Source organism: Heterocephalus glaber, unplaced genomic scaffold (genome assembly GCF_053883595.1).
Source record: "Heterocephalus glaber isolate CG9 unplaced genomic scaffold, H.glaber_assembly_v1.0 deba00000594, whole genome shotgun sequence".
NCBI lineage: Eukaryota > Metazoa > Chordata > Mammalia > Rodentia > Bathyergidae > Heterocephalus > Heterocephalus glaber.
Genome location: NW_028258151.1, coordinates 15,811,466 through 15,832,394, shown reverse-complemented (window position 1 = coordinate 15,832,394; position 20,929 = coordinate 15,811,466). Strand labels below are relative to the sequence as shown.

Below are 20,929 nucleotides of genomic sequence, written 5' to 3'. Positions count from 1 at the left end.
GTTTTGGTCAATGAAGGACCACACCTATGACAGTGGTCCAGAAGATTTACTGTCTAGTGACATCGTACTTTCTTCATTTGTGTAAGTATACTCTGTGATGTTCACACGATAATGAAACTGAGTAATCAGATATTGGTAAGCACTTAGCTATTCCCATGGCTAAGTGACACATGACTGCTCTCAGGTCACCACAACTCCAACCCTTACACTGGCCCCAGGCACAAGGGAAAAGCAATCACCTATTCAACAAATAGTAAGAGCCTACTGTGTGCCAGGATCTGTTCAGGCGCTGGGACACACTAATGAACAGACAAATATAAACCTCCTATAAACATACATTCTTTGGGATTTTTTTGAGGGAGGCCAAACAAAAATACTGTAAATGGGGCCAGGGCTGTGTCTTAGTGGTGCCACGGCTGCCTGGCAAGCAAGTTCGATCCCGGGTACCAAAAACAAACAAACAAACAAACAAACAAACCTGTAAATGAATAAGACCATTTCAGGTATGTAACAAAAAACTTCAAAATGAAATAGTAAGAAAGTGACTAGTGGCACATGTCTAATTAGATTCCACAGTCAGGAACGGACTATCTGAGCTGAGATCTAAACTACATGAATGAGACCACTACACAACTTTCCAAGAACAAAGGATCCAGCAACCACATGTACAAGGTCCTACAGAGAGACTGGGCTTCTCTTATGCACAGAACAGAAAGCAGGCTATGGGATAGAGATGTAGCGAACAAGGTGAGGGGATGAGGCTGAAAGGCAGGTGAGGCCAAGCCAAATAGAATCTTGTAGGCCACAAGAAGTCTGGGTTTTACTTAGGGTTTTTTTTTTTTAATTTAGGTTTTAAGGAGGAGAGTAAAATAATTAGATTTGCATTTTTAAAAGGTGACTCTGGGCCATGCAGAGAACAGTAGAAAGAAAGAAGAGTGGGAAGCAGATCAGTTTGGGGCTAATGCCTGATGCAGATAAAGATGGACTAGCCTAGACTACAGGGACAGCAAAAGGGACATGAGACGGGGTACTTAGAAACAATAGCTCTTGGGCTGGGGATTTAGCTCAGTGGTTCCACCACCTGTCTTGAAACTGCAAGGTCCTGAGTTCGATCCCCAGTACCAAAAAAAAAAAAAGAAGAAGAAAAAAAAGAAAGAAACAATAGCTCTTGCTGATGCTAGGTGTGAGGTGTACAAAAGAGAAGAAGCTAGGATAATTCCTAGATTTCTGGCTTAGGCAACCAGGTAGATGATGACATCAATTATTAAGATGGACAACTGGAGATTAAAAGTTATAAAGAGAATCAAAAATTCTACTCTAGTTTTGCTGTTTGTGAGGTTGCTTGAATATCCAAATGCAGATGTCAAAAAGGCACTCAGGTATGTGAGTCTGGAGTTAAAAAGAAAAGTCAGTACTGGGTATATACACCATTAGGGAAGAGAACCAAAGGCTGAGAAGTGGATTGTACAGACCACTTTCCTTTCAGAAGTAGCACACACATACCTCTAAAAAGCATACCAGGATTCTTCCAGATTACTAATAATGTGACTCTAATATCAATTTTATTTAGAGTGAAGGGAAGTATAAAGGGTAAAATGCTATAATTTATACAAATTTTCAAGATTTGGGGCCAGGGATGTAGCTCAGTGGCACAGCACCTGCCTGGCAAGCACAAGGTCCTGAGTTTGATGCCTGGTACCTAATAAACAAACAAACAAACAAACATAATATGTCAAAGAAAGCGTGTGTTTGTAACAGGCAGTATTTGGACTATACTATAAGATTCCACAGTGATACATTATCATCTCCTTCTTATAGTACTGCAAGAAAAAAAAATTAGAGGAACATCAGAACATCTAAATATTTAACATGAATACCAGGCAACTGTAGCAATAACGACAGGAATTACAAAAAAGACCAATGTAATGGTTAAAGATACAGCTTTGCATATGAACTTTAGAGTCAATGAGGCCCAGGTCCTACCTGTGACTTATCAGCTCTGTAGGCAACCACCCTTCCAGAATTACCGTGAGGAGTCAGTGAAAGAACATGTGATGTACTGAAGCTCCCTGATTCAACCTTATCCTCTTAATATTTTCTCTCCAGGTGCTTATCCAATGAGAACCTCAAGGAATAAATCTCTTAAGGAGATGATACTGTAATTTGCATAATAAAAATGTTAAATGTGATTGGTAGGTCAGGAAAACAACTAAACTAAAGATTGGTATACTGAAACAAGGTTTTTAGCTTTTGTTTTATTCTGTTTTTTGAGGGGGTATAGTTAAGGAAAGGAAAGAGGGTAAAACCAATGCAGAGAAGAAGAAAACCAAGATTAACTGACAATTTACTTCCTGAGAATTCTTGCCCATCCATTTGTTTTGTTTTTTGGGTTTGGTTTTTGTTTTTGGTACCTGGGATCAAACTTGGGTCCTTGGGCTTGTGAGGCAGGCAGCGGAAGCACTGAGCTAAATCCCTGGCCCTGTTTTTTGAGAGAAAGTCTTGCTATGTAGTTCAGGCAGGCCTTGAACTCACTATGTAGCCCAAGCTGGCCTGGAACTCACAGCAGTCCTCTTGCCTCAGCTTCATGAGATTTCAGACATGGACCACCATACCTGGCCCTTTTTTTTTTTTAGTAATTTTGTTGAGATAATTCACATGCCATTTAGTGCATCTACTTGAAATGTACAACTCAATCATTTTTAGTGTATTCAGAGTTGTGCAACCATCATCAGAATACATTTTAGAACACTTTCATCATCTCAAAGAAACTATTAGCTAGCAGTCAGTCACTCTTTTTCCCCTTCAACCCTACCAGCCGCTGACAACCACTATTCTGGTTTCTGTCTCTATGGATTTGCCTACTCTGGACATTTCATACAAATAAGATCATGCAATATGTGTCTGGCTGCTTTTACTCAGCATAACATTTTCAAGGTTCATCCATGTGGTACCATGTATTAGACCTTTGTTCTCTTTTATTGCCAGATAATATTCTACCATAGGGATGGATCACATCTTATTTATCCATTCATCAGCTGATGGTATTTGGGTTGTTTCCACCTTTTAGCTATTGTGCTGCTATGAACATTCACACAGAAGTTTTTGTGGGGACATATATTTTTATTTCTCTTAGGTATACACCTAAGAATGGAACTGCTAAGTCTCAGGGTTAAACTGATAAATTTTTTGAGGAATTACCAGACTGTTTCCCAAAGCAGCTGGCCCACTTTATATTCCCAACAACACTTCCTTTTATCTATTATATCAAATCAGATGTAACATACCTGATTATGTGCTTTTTTTTTTTTCAGTACCAGGGATCAAACTCAAGACCTTGTGCTTGTGAAGCAGGCATGGGGCCACTGAGCTAAATCCTCAGCCCTTATGTGCTTTGATTATACTCAGACTAGTAGGTATGAGGTAGGTTCTCATTCTGGTTTCTCATTTGCATTTCTCTAATGATGCTGACCATGTTCTCATGTGCTCCCCACCCGACACAGTACTAGGGATTGAATCCAGGGCCTCTGCAGGGTGCTACATCCACAGCTCTTTTTTACTTTGAAACAGGGTCTCACTAAGTTGGCTAGTCTGGGCTTCAACTTAAAATCCTCTTGCTTCAGCTTCCCAAAGTACTAAGATTACAAGAGTGAGCCACCATGCCCAGTTTTTATGGCCTTATCTCATGGTTCTTTGGAGAAATGTTTATTCAGATCTATCAGTTTACAAAAGCATAATAATAGGTACTTGTGTCACATTGTTGATTATCTTATAAGATTGCTATTTTTCATTTTATTTACTCCTCATCATGGCACTGTGAAGTATAAACTATTGTCTCTATTCTACAGGTATGGAAACAGAGACATCATATACCTTGATACAAGATGACAAAGCTGGAAAGTCATAGAGGAGGTAGGCCTGGGCATCTGTAAAGTCCATATTCTTTTTGGGTTCTACTAAGCCTGGCAGCAGAGGCAGGGGTGCCTAAAGGTCTGTACAGGAAACTGCTGGAGACACCACTGACAGCCAAGAGGGACCTGGTTTAAACTGAAGCCTGGTGGCAGTTAAAGATCACAAGCTCTCAAGATTTATTTTAGTTAAATGATTTTTTTTCAGAGCCTTCACACTGAGCTACCTCCTCAGCTCCTTTAAATTTTTTTTTCCATTAAGTTTATTGGTACATTTTAGATATACAATAGTTACATTCATCACTGGGAACCTGTACCTTTACATGATATATCTTAGTTCTTTTTTTTCCCCATTCCCTTGCCCTCCCCTTCAACCTCTCCACCCCTCCCTCTTTACAAAGACTTTGTTTCTATATTTTTCCTTTTCTCAAATTTTTTTCTTTTCCCCTACTCCTCCCACTTCCCCTACCCCTTTAGAACTTTTCTTCCCATTTCACATTATCAATTATACTTTTTTTTTTTGGTACCAGGGATCGAAGTTGGGACCTTGGGCTTGTGAGACAGGCAGCAGCACCACTGAGCTAAATCCCCAGCCCATCAATTATACATTTTGATCCTTATTTACACTTTTAGTTTCTTACACCTGAGAAACTATTCAGTATTTATTTCACTTATTGTCTTATTTATTTCACTTAAGAGAATGGCCTCAATGTGCATCCGTTTAGCTATAAATGTCTCTAGTTTCTTTTTTTTTTTAATTTTAATTACTTTTTATTGAAAACTGCACTGCACGCTAAATGTCCACCTTTACAATAAACAAATATAGTAACGGTAACTCACACTAAAACAAAACATACTTCTGGATAGCCATTATTTTTCTGTTTTGGACAGTTTAAAGTTTTTCTTTCGTCACAAAAACAGGAATGTACCTATACAAAGGCTCAAAATAGGCCATCTTTTTAAACAAAAAGGCAATGATTCACAAAAGACTATGAATAGAACATGTAACTAGTTGATACAAATCTAATAGGATTTGTTAAAATCAGTCACATCTAATAACACATATGAAGTGCTCTTGTATAAAATATCACGTGAAGAAAAGAATTTATCAATGTCTAAAAAAGTGGGTTTATTCATAGACAATCTGACAAGTTACCATAAAACGTGTTTCCTGAGATATAAAGAAATGCAACATTATTCTTCTTGAACCCTTACAGTTCAAGACTTTCTACTCAATAGCTGAGGATCTGAAACTGAGAAAATATATTTGAGTACAAACAGCTTGTGAAACTTAATAATTTTTTCTTTTTTGCATCATTAGAGGGTACTAGTGAACTAACAACCAACTTGGTGCTCAGTATGCAGTTCAGATGTGCGAGACACCTCTCTGTACAGGAGCCTGTGCTCTTCAATCCTATTCGTGCAGATGTCTAACAGGCAGTTTTCTCCCCATCTTGTAGTAATTTAATCTTCCTATTAATAAAAAGAGGTAACAAGTCCCTGTAGACCAAAGGGACTAGTGTCATAAGATGGAATTTCCTCTTAACATGTTTTTATTTTGATGTTTGGAACTCTTGATGCAACATTCTAGAGCAAGGTGTTCAGGACCTGTTGTGTCTAAGGGACTGATAAAGGAAAAAGCTCTATTTATTCTTTGTGATTTGATGCACAGATGAAAAACTTAACATACAATAACAGAAGTTGGTCGTTAATAAGTCACGTCCTAGTCTTTCAGCGCTTCCGCAAGCAGACATCTTCAGTTTTCTAGCTCTTGTAGGTTTAACACTGCAACATCAAGGATGTGTATGTCCAGGATCAGTTAAAAAGACTGTCAAAGACTTTTCTTAGTTCATCCATTTTTCACTGTCTTTTGGTCCCAAGTTTATCCAAATGATTACCTTTCAGTATTCTCTGCTATTGCTCGTTGGGGTGCTCTCGATTATCCCCATGTTTTGTGGGTTGGTTGGGAGAGGGAGCTTGGGAAGGATGTGCCACTGTGGGGAGGTTGTGAGTCACCGGGATGCCTCCAGGGATAATGCCTTCCATGGCTGCAGGAAGTCCTCCCGGGGCCACACCTACAATGCCTGGTGGATACCTGTATGTGGCACCATTGAGCTCAGGATGAATTGCTTGCTGGTCTATTACTGACCAAGAAGCTGATGTGACGAAGAATTCCTTGTTGACACAGTTTCTTAAGCTTTCTGTGATTCATCCTGTGATTGCTCGGCGGATCTCAGTGGCAGCTGCCTCCCTCATCTCCAGGGATGCTTGTTCACTCTACCAGGCTGTGTGAGGAGTACAGATGAGATTTGGTGCATCTTTCAATGGACCCTGAGCAAAGCTAAAGGGCTCAGATTCGTGCCCATCAAGGGCTGCCCCTCGTATCCTGCCCTCTTTGAGGGCCTGGGCTAAGGCTTTCTCATCCACCAGGCCACCTCGGGCTGCATACACTAGGAATGCCCCTTGCCTCATCTGCTTTATAATAAAGTCATTGATGAGGTGGTGGTTATGTTCATTGAGATTGCAGTGCAAGGAGACACAGTCACTCTGATACAGCAAATCCTGTAGGGTGTAGACCCTCTGCACACCCAGGGATCGCTCTATGCCATCCTGCAAGTAGGGGTCATAAAATATGACGCTGAATCCAAAGGCCTTGGCTTGAACAGCAACCGCCTGCCCCGTGCGACCAAAGCCGATGAGGCCCAGTGTCTCTCCACGGATTCGGGCTGCTCCTGAGGCCACCTCTCGAATCTGTTCCACGCTCTGTACCCTCGTCCCTTCCCGCAGTGCCTGGTACCGCCACGTGTTCCGCCGGTACAGATTGAGGATGGGGAAGATGGTGGAATCGGCCATCTCTTCCACGGCTGCAGATGGGATGTTGCACACAGCGATCCCAAGCTCGCCAGCAGCCTTGATGTCCACATTGTCATAGCCGCTGCCGATCCGAACGATCACTCTCAGGGCTTTGAACTTCTCCAAATCCTCCCTGGTGAGGGTGATGGTGTGGTACATCATAGCACCCACGGCTCATTTAACACCTTTTCGTGGATCTCCTGTGTGGACTGCGCGTCGCAGAAGGCCACAGTGGCCAGGTCCTTCAGAATGGGAATCTCCACAGTGCAGTCTCTGCCGTCCAGCAGCGCCACCAGGGGCCGGGGGTGCAGGGGGCCGTTCATGATCTGGGGTCGGATACCTTCACAAATTCTGTCCAATCGCTGTTGCTTGACTTTGTGCTTATCCAGAAGGGCCATTCTTTATCGAACTTTGCAACTCTCTGATTCAAAAGGCAAAGCGGTCCTCTAAGAACTTAAGGGAACTCACAGGAGTCTGCGTGCATTACGCCACCATGAACTCAATATTAATCTGTCCACAAACTCTATGGTTCACACGATGGGTTGTCTGTCTCTTTAAGGGGACACAGCTTCATTGGTTCAAAACCATTTAAGGTGATGAAACCCTCGTCGGGCGTGAAGGGCACCCACCCGGGAGGCGGCGGCGGCGGTGGCGGTGGCTGGAAGCCCCCCCTCAGCGCGGCATGGCTCCCGGCTCCGTCCCTCTCTTCTCGGGCCACCGCCGGCTCCTCCGGGCCACTCCCAAGCCACCTTCCTAGTTTCTTGTTCTTTATGGCTGAGTAGTAATCCTTTCTTTTTTTCTTTATTTTTTTGATACAGAGTCTCACTAAATTGCCCTAGCTGGACTTGGATTTGCAATCCTCCTGCCTCTGCCTCTGAAAGTGTTGGGATTACAGGGATATACTACCAAGCCTGGCTTGTCAAGTGATTTTTTTTTTTTTGGTACTGGGGATTGAACTCGGGTCCTTGCACTTGCACAGCAGGCAGCCAAACCACTGAGCTAAATCCCCGGCCCAGGTGATTTTTAAAGTCTAGTTAAACACCAATTTCCCACTCCAGTTCATAGGAGTTTTTCTGACACAGTTTGGTAGAGGCCAAATACCCTAAACATACTCAGCAGTTTTTAACTGATTAAACAGTAAAAGAATTCATTGTTCACCTAAAGAACATCCTTGCCAGTTAAATGCAGCAGGGACCAGTAAAAAAAGCCTCAGCATCAGAGGCAAACTGTGTTAAACCCTTCCTGGAGACTTTAGATCATCATCTCTATTGCCCTGAGTAAGGGTCTTAATGTTTCAGTCACTCCCAGTAGCTCCAAGGAATTATATATCTAGGCAACCAAAGTTGCCATCATTTCTCATTTTTTCCAATTGTTTAATAATTCTTAAGTCTGTGGTAGAGTCTGGAGAAAAAGGTAGGCCTATAGAAAACAGATCAGATTAATAGCCAGAAAAAGAGAACACAGTTCCCTTATTTGCATCTTGAAAGAACTGAAAAGCTTTAGGGACAAACAGATATAAAAGCCAAAATCAGGGCCGGGGATTTAGCTCAGTGATTCCACTACCTGCCCTGCAAGCACAAGGACCCAAGTTGAATCCCTGGTACCAAAAAAAAAAAAAAGCCAAAATTATGGTATTTAAATAAAATGAGAAAAAAGGTGCTTATTACCAGTTAAATACATCAGTGTACTAAGTGTGAGTGTGGAAGTATGGGGGAGTTAAAATTCTAACTCTTTTTACCTTATCCCTGTAATTCTGGAAAAGACTTCAGCATCCTTCATCCCTTCTCCTTGTCCAATGTAGAAGAAATCACAATGTAGAAGAAATCACACTTGTCTCTTAACTTTGTTTGCCAAATAATTTTTATTTGTGTTCCAAAAGAGAAATAGTCAGAAATCACCATCACCAAATAGAAAATTTGCGTTTTCAATTAGCAGTACACTTACTTGAGGTAGAGTTATCTTGCAACAAGACCATGTGCTCAGAGATCCAACAGGGCAGCCTCTGGCTACATGTAGTGACTAAGTACTAAAAATGTGGCTAGTATGACTGAGAAACTATATTAAAAAAATTTTTTTTAAATTTTAATGAACTTAAATTTAAAAACTGAAGCAGTGGAAAATTCTATTGATTACATTTTGAAATAGTATTTTAGATATATCAGGTTAAATAAAATAGGGTATTAAAATTAACTTCATTGGGCCAGGGATTTAGCTCAGTGGTTCTGCCGCCTGCCTTGCAAGTGCAAGGACCCAAATTCGATCCCCGGTACCAAAAAAAAAAAAAAAAATTAACTTCATCGATGGCTCACATTATATTTCTATTTGACAGCACTGTTTGAGGGTTTCTCTATTTTTTTTGGTACCTGGGATTGGACTCAGGACCTTGTGTTTATGAGGCAGGTGCATGGTGCCACTGAACTACATCCTCGGCTCTGCATTTCTCTATTTTGCACTTGCGCAGCAGGCGGCGAAACCACTGAGCTAAATCCCCGGCCCCTGCATTTCTCTATTTCTGAAGTTACTTACAGTAATAATGAGAAAGGGAGGGTAAAAAAGGAAAAATCATATTTATTTCCTATTCATATGACAGCCTGCAGTATTTTTTTTACTACAGCTTTATTGGCATAAGATCCTCTGTTGATATACTTGACTTTTCACAGGCATGTAAACAGAAAAATACACTGACACACAAAAATACTTTGATATCAAATTTGCAAAAAGTTATTTCCAAAAATAAAAGATTAATTATTCCAATTCATTGTATCATGTATACATTCAATTGTATGCTAAATAATGGTCTTTGTGATAGGCCTATTTACAAAACAGGTGAAATTGTGAAGCTAATCAGAAAGAACCTACCTGAGAAATAAACCTCACACACTGCAACTCATAGCTCTCAGAGTATTACAAGATATTTCATGTGAGGATGGAAAAGAAAAACTGACTAAGGAGACCCCCCAAAAAATCTGTTAAGGTCAGGCTACAGTCAAGAGAAAGTTATGAAAGTTATGCAAAAACTAATACCTGAGTAAGTAATCAATACAATATATACTACAGGGAAGGAAGGATGATAGATGGATGAAAGAACAAGTAAATTTGGAACAGAAAGGTAAAAGGAAGGAAAACAAGGAAGAAAAGAGACATTTAAAAACTTTTTTTTAGGCTACTGTGCCTCTTCACAATAGCCCAGCCTACAGTGTAGGGTGTTTTTATTTTTATTTTCATTTTATTTTCTCTTTTTACTTGACCCAAACTCTCTCTGAAGAGCCCCTTCTTTCCCTAACCTTCTGGGTTTTTTCTACCTTTAATAAATTTGAAATTTTTGCCACCTTTAATGGTGGCAAAACATCTATTAAATTATAAAAGCTATTAAAAGTATGCTCAACTTACATAGCAGGTCATCTGTCTGGGAAGTTTACAACACAAGAACAATACACTTAAACAATACATCATAGACAAATGCTTAGGGAAAGGACCTGCAGAAATGAAAGGATCACAGAGAATATCTGTGAGAATAGGTTTTTTTGTGGAATGTGCTATGAAGTAAAGATGTGCTATTAAAATCAGGAAGAACTGGGGTGGAGATTTAGCTCACTGGTTCTACCACCTGCCTCGCAAGTGCAAGGTCCCGAGTTCGATCTCTGGTACCAAAAAAAAAAAAAAAAATCAGGAAGCACTTGGTAAAAATGTTGGAAGTTTTCAAAGGGATAACAAAGCAATAGTGCACATAAGAAGCACTTCTTCATTTCAAAACCAGTAAGATTAAGGCAGGAAAAGGCTATTCCCTCCATGCTGGTTAGTGAAATCAATTATCCGTACTCTCATAAACGTGTGAGGACACAGGCAGGAAAACCAGAGCAGTTTAAAGTGAATGGCAACTAAGATAAACTTAATTTAATGTTATTTGTATCCCCTTGAGAAAGAAATATTGGCTTATTATATGAGGAATTCTCTGGAGCTATAACTTATCAAATCACTTGTACAATTCACTATAGTAAGAATTTCACAAAATGCTTCATCAGTAATTGCAATTTCATAAACAGAATATTAGTGTTGGTTTACAATCTTATCATTTATTAATGGAAAACAATAGGCCCTGACAGGAACAGCTTTCACTTAACACCAGGAATTGTCTTAGCAGACAGCTAGGAGATCAGAAGAGATTAAAGGTTCCACTAAACTTTTTTTTTTTAGTACCGGGGATCAAACTCAGGACGCGGCAGCACCACTGAGCTAAATCCCTGGCCCTCCACTAAACTTATTGAGGAAAAAAAAATCAATAGCTTTTAATCAGATATGAAGACAAAAGTCACTGGTGGTTGAAACTACACAATAAAAGGCTTGGGAGGCAAATGTCCAAGAAAGGGGTTGAGTAACTACAGCTGAAGAACTATGGCCCAGTGAAGCCCATGGAAGAGGGCTCAAGTCAGAGTCTGAGACCCTGATTTCTTGTTACTGTACATGTGAATGGTGATGACAGAGATGACAAGAAGGATGATCTGACTCATCTGCTAATGTGTAATAAACTATGGACATACTTATCGACAGACTTGCTGTAAGAACATATGTGACTTTCTCAAACAAACTTTGCCTGACACAGACACATGCCTCCTACTCACCCCCACCTTGGAAACTGTTTACCTCTGCCTCCTCTACTGGTCTGTGAGCTTTATGATGGCAGGTACAAAACAGCCCCTGTGTCTGGCTGGGAGTTTGGCATGTGGTTGGTTTTCAGTAAGTGCTAAATGAAAAAGTAAATGAAGGCCATCTCACTTTGTGAGATATCTCACCTAAAGTGTAAAGTTAATTGTTCTGGTCAAAGAAAGAGTGTCTGTTGGGGACTGAATCACACTGTTCCCCAATTAATATAAAGCCTAATCTGCAATGTGACGGAGACAGGGCCCAAATACTAAGGCGGTATTAAGGTTGAGTGAGGTGGTAAGGTGCTCCCCGCCTCCCATCTTCTGCACAAAGAGGAGAGGCCATGTGAGGATACAGAAAAAAAGCAGCTGTCTGCAAGTCAAGAAAGGACACCTTGGGCCAGGGATTTAGCTCAGTGGTTCCGGCACCTGCCTTGCAAGCTCAAGGTCCCGAGTTCAATCCCTGGTACCAAAAAACAAACAAAAAAGAAGGGACACCTCACCAAAACACAACCCTGCTGACATCTTGATCTTGGACTTCTAGTCTCCAGAACTATAAGAAAATTCGTATCTGTTGTTTAAATAACCTAGTCTATAGTCTTTTGTTATGACAGCCCAAGCACACTAATACCACAATCAAGCGAGCAAACAGGCTTTCTCTTGGTCCAGCTGTCAAGATGTATGAAAGGAGGACCAGGGATGTAGCTCAGTGGTACTGCACCTGCCTGGCAACCACAAGGTCCTGAGTTCAATCCCGGGTATCACCAAAAAAGAAAAAAGAAAAAAAAAGATGTACGAAAGGAAGCTCCTTAGTGCAGGTTATAAGATGGACCACAAGGCAAAATCAGTACTAGTCCTTTGAATTTAGAAACAGATTTTTCATGATAAATGAATGGGTAGATTAGGATATGAACTGCAAAATATGAGAGCAGATCAAGAGTCCTAAGTTAGACTGTTGTAATACTTGCATTCTCTCTTCTGGTTATTATATTGTTCTTAGTACCCAAAACATTTCCTTGAACTCTTCAGCCTTTCTTAGTAATGTCAGGGAAGAACCAAGAGATGTTTCCTCCTTGATCATCAGAGGGAAAATACAGCAACCCTGAGATTAATGCAATGCAGAAATAATAATCATATAAATAAGAAAGTCTAGGCAGGTGAAACTCAGTGCTCCAGCCATTTCATTCATTTAATAAACATTTACCAAATTTATTATGAGTTTGACCCCAATCTAACATTGAGCAAATCCTGCCCTCGTGGAGCTTCCCTTCTAGATAGAGGTGGGAGAGATGATAAACAATACACATAATATATAAGGAAATAAGTATGGTAGAGGTCAGCAAGTGCTATGAAGAAGCAGCAACAAAAGTTATGTAGGGGAAAGAAGCTGCATCATTAGTTTTTTTTGTTTTTTGTTTTGGTACCGGGGATTGAACTCGGGACCTAGTGCTTGCGAGGCAGGTGGCGGAACCACTGAGTTAAATCCCTGGCCCTTGCATCATTAGTTTTAATTGTCAATTTGATTGTACTAAGACTCCTGGAGAGGGCTGGGGGTTTAGCTCAGTGGCGCCCCACCTGCCTGGCAAGCCCAAGGTCCTGAGTTCAATTCCCAGTACCAAAAAAAAAACCAAACTCCTGGAGGGTTGACAAAATAAGGGGGTGCTGTGCTGTACTTATCTGGAGATTAATCCACTAATGTTCACAGCTGAATGTGCTGGTAGGAGGTACAGCCTAGCTGGAGGTAGGTAACTGGAGGTATGCCTTTGGAGGGTATATTTCTTGCTGGTCCTCTTTCAAACACACTCTTTAAAATACACACATAAGGGGCTGGGGATTTAGCTCAGTGGTTCAGCCACCTGTCTCGCAAGCGCAAGGACCCGAGTTTGATCCCCAGTACCAAAAAAAAAAAAAAGTTAAAACAAGCAAACAAACAAACAAAAAACAAAAAATACACACACACACACATATGTTCTTCCCAGCTGCCACAAAGTGAGCAGGTCTGCTCTACTATGCTTTTCCACCAAGATCTTGCTGCCTTGGAATCAGCTCTTCATCGACTGAAACCTCTGAAACTGAGCCAGAATAAACAGAATAAATCTCTCCTCCATTAAGTTGCAGGTGTCAAGTATTTTGTTCCAGCAACAGGAAAGATGAGCAATACAGGAGGGGTTTTTTTGATACCGAGGATCGAACTCAGGTCCTTGCACTTTCGAGGCAGGCGGCAGAACAACTGAACTAAATCCTCGGCCTTATACGGGAGTTTATAGACCTCACTGGGAAGGTGACTTCTTGAGCAAACACTTTAAGAAGGAGAAAGAAAAAAATAATTATCTTCAGGTCAAAGGGAGTAAAAAGGTCAAGGCAGATCATGCCTGACATTTTTTTTTTTTTTTTGTACCAGGGATCAAACTCAGAAGCTCACACTTGCGAGGCAGGTGGTGGCACCACTGAGCTAAATCCCCAGCCCTCATGACATTTTTAAGGAAGAGCAGAATCCTGTGTTTACAATGAATTGACCCAAGAGGAAGGCAGTCAGATTGATAAGCGGCAAGAAGGCCAGGGAGTCATTTCATAGACTCTAATAAATCACTTGGAGGACTGGGTTCTAATTTGAATTAAATGGGGATAGGTACTTGATCAAAATCCCATTTGCTAACCTAGGAGGTAATACTCCTTCAAGAAGTAGGCTTCTGCTGGGTATGTTGGTGTATGCCTGGGTGATTTAGCAACTTTAATATAATCTCTAATTTCTGATCAATGCGTTATATTTCTGGACATGGTGCAAAGAGATAAGAAGTAAGGGAGAATCATAGAAGTTTATATATTTTTAAATTATTAAAAATAAAAATTAAAAGTTAATTTTTGTTTTTGTTTTTTAGTTTTTTGAGACAGGAACTCACTGCATAGTCCAGGCTGGCCTTGAACTTGTGGTGATCTTCCTGCATCAACCTCCTAAGTGCAGGAATTACAGGCATGTGCCACCATGCCTGGCAAAAATTTTTTAAAACTTTAAAGGGCTAGGGATATAGCTCAGTGCAAAGGCCCTAGGTTCAAACCCAGGACCACTAAATAAAGGAAAGAAGGAAAGAAGGCAGGCAAACAGGCAGGCAGGCTGGCTGGATGGCTTCTGAAACCTCAAAATCTTTCCAAATTTTGTTTTGTGCTGCAGAAATCCAGACTCTGCCAAGAATGCTTACAAGAAGCCTAGAAGTAAGGGCTTACTGTATCATAGAAATGTAATTTGGCAGAAAAAACACAAAGACCTACTTAATATTTAACTAAAATGATTCCAAATTCACCACACCCTTGGGAAATAAATAAAGGACCATACTTTTGCACATGGAGAAACTGAGGTACAAAGAAAAGACTCATTACATTTTAAATGTGAAATGGGAAGAAAACCAAATGATTACTCCCAGTGACTCCATCCTTTAGAAAATGCTACCTTCATAGGAAAAGATGAATAAGCCAGCCAGAATGAGCATCTCAGGGCCTCCATCTAAATGTAAGCTTATAAACCCAAACCAGACTCCAACCAAGGATACTTACTTATAGGCATACTTCCTACTGGGAAGTATATGGCAATAGTATATTACAGGATGAAGTTATCTATAATGCTCATCCACCTTTCCAATTTTAGAGATTTAATATAAACTATAATTTCTGATCTTTGTGGGGCAAAAAGTAGGGGAGAGGCATGAAAAGTTTGTATGTTTTCAAAATCATTATTGAAAGACTGAGTAAGCAGTAGTAGTAAAGAAAATTTTGCAGAGAAAAAAAAATCTAAATGTCCACTGTTTTGTACAATGATTTCATTTCTGCATTATCATCCAGACTTTGTACTATACAGAGACAGTGTGCATAAGATTGTGACACTTCATAAACATTATCATATATTTCTACAGTCCTCATGATTACTAGCTTTAATTGTTGCTTAATACTCACTGTCTTGCTAGGCATAATTCTAGCAATTAGGAAACCAAGGCAGAAGGATTCCCAAGAGTTTGAGGCCAGCCTGGGCTACATAGTGAGTTTAAGGTCCTCCTGAACTACAAAGTGAGATCCTGTCTCAAAAAAAGCCAAGAAAAAAATAAATACACACATAAAGAGGGAGGAAGGAAGGAAGGAAGGAAGGAAGGAAGGAAGGAAGGAAGGAAGGGCCGGCAAGTAAGCTAGCTTATTGTATTGATGAAACAATTTTCTAAACTTTGTTAGGGAGAAATTACAACAGATTTACTTAATAGCATCCCTGCCACCTACAAATATATCATCCTTATTATCCCTTAGACCCTCCAAATGTGCCTAATGTAGAAAAAAAGCAAAAAGACTAAAGCAGTCACTTTTTTAATAACTATTTACTAGGTGTTTACCAAGTATTTTGGCACTGATCTAAGTCCTGACAAAAGAGTAGTGAATGAAAGATAAAAAAAAAAAAAGAAAACCTGACTAAAATTAAGTAACAATTAAACTGCAAGAGAAACTCCTAGAGACACTTTCTCAAACTAGAGTGAATGATAAAAACAAAGCAAAACAAACTCCAAGGCTTCTGACTCCATGTACTATATAGCAAAACCATGACTGTTGCTCATCAACATATTTGACACAGCTCCTCTGACAGCAGTAGACCAGGGCCTGGTTTCTTTTTTTTTTCGTTTTTTTGGTACCGGGGATTGAACTCGGGACCTTGTGCTTGGGAGGCAGGAGGCAGAACCACTGAGCTAAATCCCCGACCCCTGGTTTCTTATTGATTGGAGGTTGTCAAACTTTTTCTTTAATGGGCTAGCAAATAGTACAGATTTGGGGCTTTCTCAGGATAGGGTTTCTGTTGTAATTACTCAGCTCTGCCACTGTAGAGTGAAAACAGTCAAACACAATACAAAAATGAATGGGTATGGTTGTGTTCCAATAAAACTTTATTTATAAACACTGGCTGCAAGCAGGATTTGGTCAGCGTGCCCTACTATGCTGCTCCTGTTCTATATGGTTCAAAATGACCACTCAAATACTGTTAACAAGAAACAGAAGAAATGCTACCCTCAACTGGAAAATCCCACTAAGTTTACCTCTGCCACGACTCATTTGTAATTTTATTTCCTCACTCAGTGCCTCAGCCCTATATCAGATTTTTATTACCTTTCATTTGTACACCTCCCCTGATTTTGCATATGCTGTTCTCTCAACCTGAATTCCCTTTCTCCCAAACACCTATGAAAATACTCTTTGTAAAGTTCAGTTCAATTGTATCAAAGCCCAGCAAACTGGAAAATTAAGGACTCGCTGTTACTTATTTTCAGAGAGCTAATGATATTGTGGTTATGTATTGTTTTAAGGTATTCCCATTTTCTGGAGATACATATTGAAATTGTTATAGAAGAAATACTATGATATCTGAGATTTGCTTCAAAATAATCTGGGGAGGAGGTGGGGGTGAAAGTGAGAGCAAAGGAATAGGAATGCAGGTAAAACAACACTGACAGTGATGATGAAGCTGGATGATGAGCACACAGGATTCATTACACATTTTTCTCTATTTTTGCATATTTAAAACTTTTTCCAGAACAAAAAGTTGAAAAAAACATTTCAATTCAATGCCAGATTCTATACAGCAATTAGTGCCTTTTCCCTATGCCACCTCAGCACATGGAACTAGTTACTACTTAACGTCAATCCGCTCTGCATTGCACTGCGCTGTTTACACTAAGAGGCTGAGCTCCTTAAGGACAGGCCTGAACACCCTCATCTCCACAGCTTCTCAGCGCTTCACGTGTAATGGCCAATGGACATTTAATGTTCTGTTGCAATTATTTGAAAACAGAATGAAACCAAACAGACCAGAGGGAAAAACAGTAACAGAACTATCTTTCACTTCTCCCCCGCCCCCATCAAAATGAAATCTTAAGGACCTTTTTCTTTGCGACTGTACCATTTATATAGAGATCATGGGTGATCTCCAGCTCTGAGCTTAAAAGAAGAAAATAACAATTATTTCCCTCCATTTTCAAGGAGCCAGTAGGGTGTAAGGAAAACAAGATTTTGGTTCCTAAAAAAGGAAATTGTGTGTAATTCGAGCATTCGGGGAGGCTGAGGCAGAAAGATCAGCAAGTTTGAACCCAGACTGGGCAACTTGGCAAGACTCTGGCTCAAAATAAGAAAAAATTTAAAACAGTCTGAGGTTGTAGCTCAGTATGAAGGCCATGGGTTCAATCTCCAGTACCACACATGCACACAAAAGGTTGACTGCATTAATATTCTCCACTATAGGTTCCAAGGCAACCAGTATTTTAATAATAATATAATCATGGACTGGGGATTTAGTTCAGTGGTTCCGCCACCTGCCTCGCAAGCTCAAGGCCCGTCCCGAGTTCAAGTCCCAGTACCCCATCATCATCATTATTATCATTATCATTCCAATGGAATCGTAGTGGTCATCAGGGCTAGCTACCCTCATTCCAGAGTGCCATCAGAATCATGTGTGGGGTTGGGGCTGTAGCTCAGTGGTACACTGCTTGCCTAGCATGCACAAGGTAGGTCCTAGGTTGTTCCCAATGCGCACACACACACACACACATACACACAAACACATACACACAGAGAATCATGTGTCTGTTCCACTTTTTTTTTTTGGTACTGGGGATCGAACTCGGGTCCTCATGCTTGCGCAGCTGGCAGCGAAACCACTGAGCTAAATCCCTGGCCCTGTTCCACTTATTAAGCATTCATTAATCCAATTCTTAGCTCCACTACAAATCCTCTTTCTAGTACAAAAGGAGAAGAAAAAAATCCTGCTTCAGCTATTCAGTGAGGCTAATTATCACTGCTAGCCTTGGTTGCTTTAATTTTGGAAAACACACCAAGAAGTTGTCATCAGGTAGCTCTGGTTTCGAATTTTAAAATGCCTTAAGTACTTCAGAAACCCTAGCAAACTCACAATGCTATACTTAGCACAAGATTCCCTCAGCCCACATTATATAAAATGAATAAAACTTGCTTCTGAAAATGGATAGTTTTTCAAAGGACAGAACTTAATGCTTTAAGCATAAATACACAGGATCCTGATATAGAAGGAAAAAATCCCAGTCATCTCTGCTCCACTGTGAATAGCTCCTGATGCCAAGTCCAACATAGCTCTCCCTGAAGGGACCTTCTCTCTCCAGCATTATCTATCAGCTCCAGTCCTATGTCCTGGGCCTGTATCTTCAATGGCACGAAAAATAATTTTAACAAATGCAAAAACATTCGTTTCCCTGCTAAAACCAATGAACACACCATCCTACTACCATTTCCCCAACTTACATGTTCTTTGATGGCATATCAGGTCTAAGACCTCAGGAATATCTCATACTCTTCCTCATTCCTGACTACCCTTCCCCTGAAGGTGTGTGAGTATAGAAGCAGCAGATGGAGAAGGCCAGAGTAGCTGGAAAACCAGGTATAATGAGCAAACAAATATATGAGGGATAATGAAAGATTTCTCCATCTTAGAAAATGTATTTACAAACATAAAAAAAGGGTAAGGTTGGACAGTTGAGATATCATTTGTTAAAGACATATACAGAGGCCCGGGGACTTAGCTCAGTGGTTCTACCGCCTGCCTCATGAGTACAAGGTCCCGAGTTCGATCCCCAGTACCAAAAAATAAATATTAAAGACATATACAGAAATAGATACAGAAAGAGGTGTGTGTGTGTGTGTGTGTGTAGTGTTACTGTATAATGCATACACACATTTTCTGGCTCTGCCTGAGAGCACCAGAAGCAATGACATCTTGTAGCAGGCACAATTTTCCAGATACTGGTTTCTAAACACTATCCTCCAAACTAAAAAGCCCAGGACTTCTTAGGGAAAGAGCTGGTTCTAGAGCTGGGGTGGGGAAAATATAAAGATGGGCCTGGAACACCTCGTTCTAGAAAATTATAAAGTGTTTGAAGAACGGTAAGGACAGGTAAAAGGTAAACAGCATGAAGGGCTCCCACTAACCAGATCTGCAGTAACTTGAGCATCAACATAGTGATTTTAACAAATTACAGCCCAGTGAGTAAAATATAAATCCATGGGTCCACAGTAGAAAGAAGGAAAAGCTCATCGTTACAAAGCCAAAATTGCAAATGTAGGAGAAATAACAGAAACAAAAATGTCATCATTTGGCAACCACACTGTAGTGATTGAAGTTTGATAAAGAAAAGGACATTGGCACAATCTCAAATTGTTTCTGCACAAAATACTCATCAATTATGAAGGGAAAAATAATGGTATTACAGTAGAGAAAAACAGACACCTGGCAGACACCAACACAATCTGGTGATCAGGATTCACATCAGCAGTAATAGAACTGGTTAATATCATGTGTCCCTTTATATGATTTTTTAGGAATACTGCAACAACTTTTTTTTGTGACTTCCTTGTTTCTGCCAAGAAATCAAGACCTAAGTCTGGTCATGAGGCAATATTAAGGGATTTAGTTTGAAGATCATCCTCCTGAACATAAAACTGTTGAGAACATGAATGACAGGAAAAAAATTAAAGTATTATCTAGATCTGAGGACATGAAGAGACATGATAACTAAGTATAAAGCATGTTCCTGGATGGGATCTTAGAACTAAACTGGAAAAGACATACCGAGGCAACTGGCAAAATGTAGATAGGATTGTCTGTGTTATACAATGGGATTTTATCACTGCTAATTGCCTTAGTGAGGTATGAATAATGTTTATTAGGGGCAGCCTTGATTGGGGAAAATAAATACAAATATTTAAGAGTAATAGGGCACCATTTATATAAGTTGGTTTCAAATGGCTTAGAAAAACTAATTTAGAGAGAGAGATAGTGTAACAGTAAATACAATAAAATGTTAACACAGTTTAGGAAGCAGAGTGGGGTAAGAAGGATGTGACTGTTCCTCCTAGTTCACAAACAGGAAGAAAATATATGATATAATCAAGATATACTGTTTAAATTTTTTTTAAAGTATTACAGTAAAAGACATATTGCCATTAATCTCCCTCAAAATACCTCTCCTTCTTGCTTCAAACACACTTAACCCATCATTCTTGGCACTTTCTGAAGCAGTTCTGGAAATCTTCTGTCATGTCTTTAATTGCATAAATGCAATTGCATTGCATCGAATGCCTCGATGTTCTGAATGGATTCAAAACATTTTCCTTTCATAGATATTTTGATTTTGGGGATGAGCCACAAATTGTATGGTGACCAATCCAGTGAATAAGGTAGAATACACATTATAATATTTTGGATGGCCCTCGGCAGCAGCATTTACTTTTTTTTATCACACCTCATAAAAACACTCACAAAAAAGGACTTCTAGAATTGCTTCAGAAAGTGGCAAAAATAATGGGATAAATACATTTGAAGTGAGGGGAAGTACTGTGAGGGAGATTAATGGCAATGTGTCTTTTTTTTTTTTTTTTGGTACCAGGGATCAAACTCAGGTCCTCATGCTTGCGAGGTAGGTGGTGGAACCACTGAGCTACACCCCTGGCCCAATGTGTCTTTTATTGTAATAAATTTTTCAA

At 40.0% G+C, this 20,929-nt stretch overlaps 1 protein-coding gene and 1 pseudogene across 2 annotated transcripts in view; both read right to left on the bottom strand.

The window, feature by feature from the left end:
* The window catches only part of Pacs1 (phosphofurin acidic cluster sorting protein 1), a 190,224-nt gene that overhangs the window by 145,605 nt on the left and 23,690 nt on the right, over positions 1–20,929 (bottom strand). The window lies entirely within an intron of this gene.
* Positions 5,656–7,304, bottom strand: LOC101701512 (C-terminal-binding protein 2 pseudogene; annotated as a pseudogene).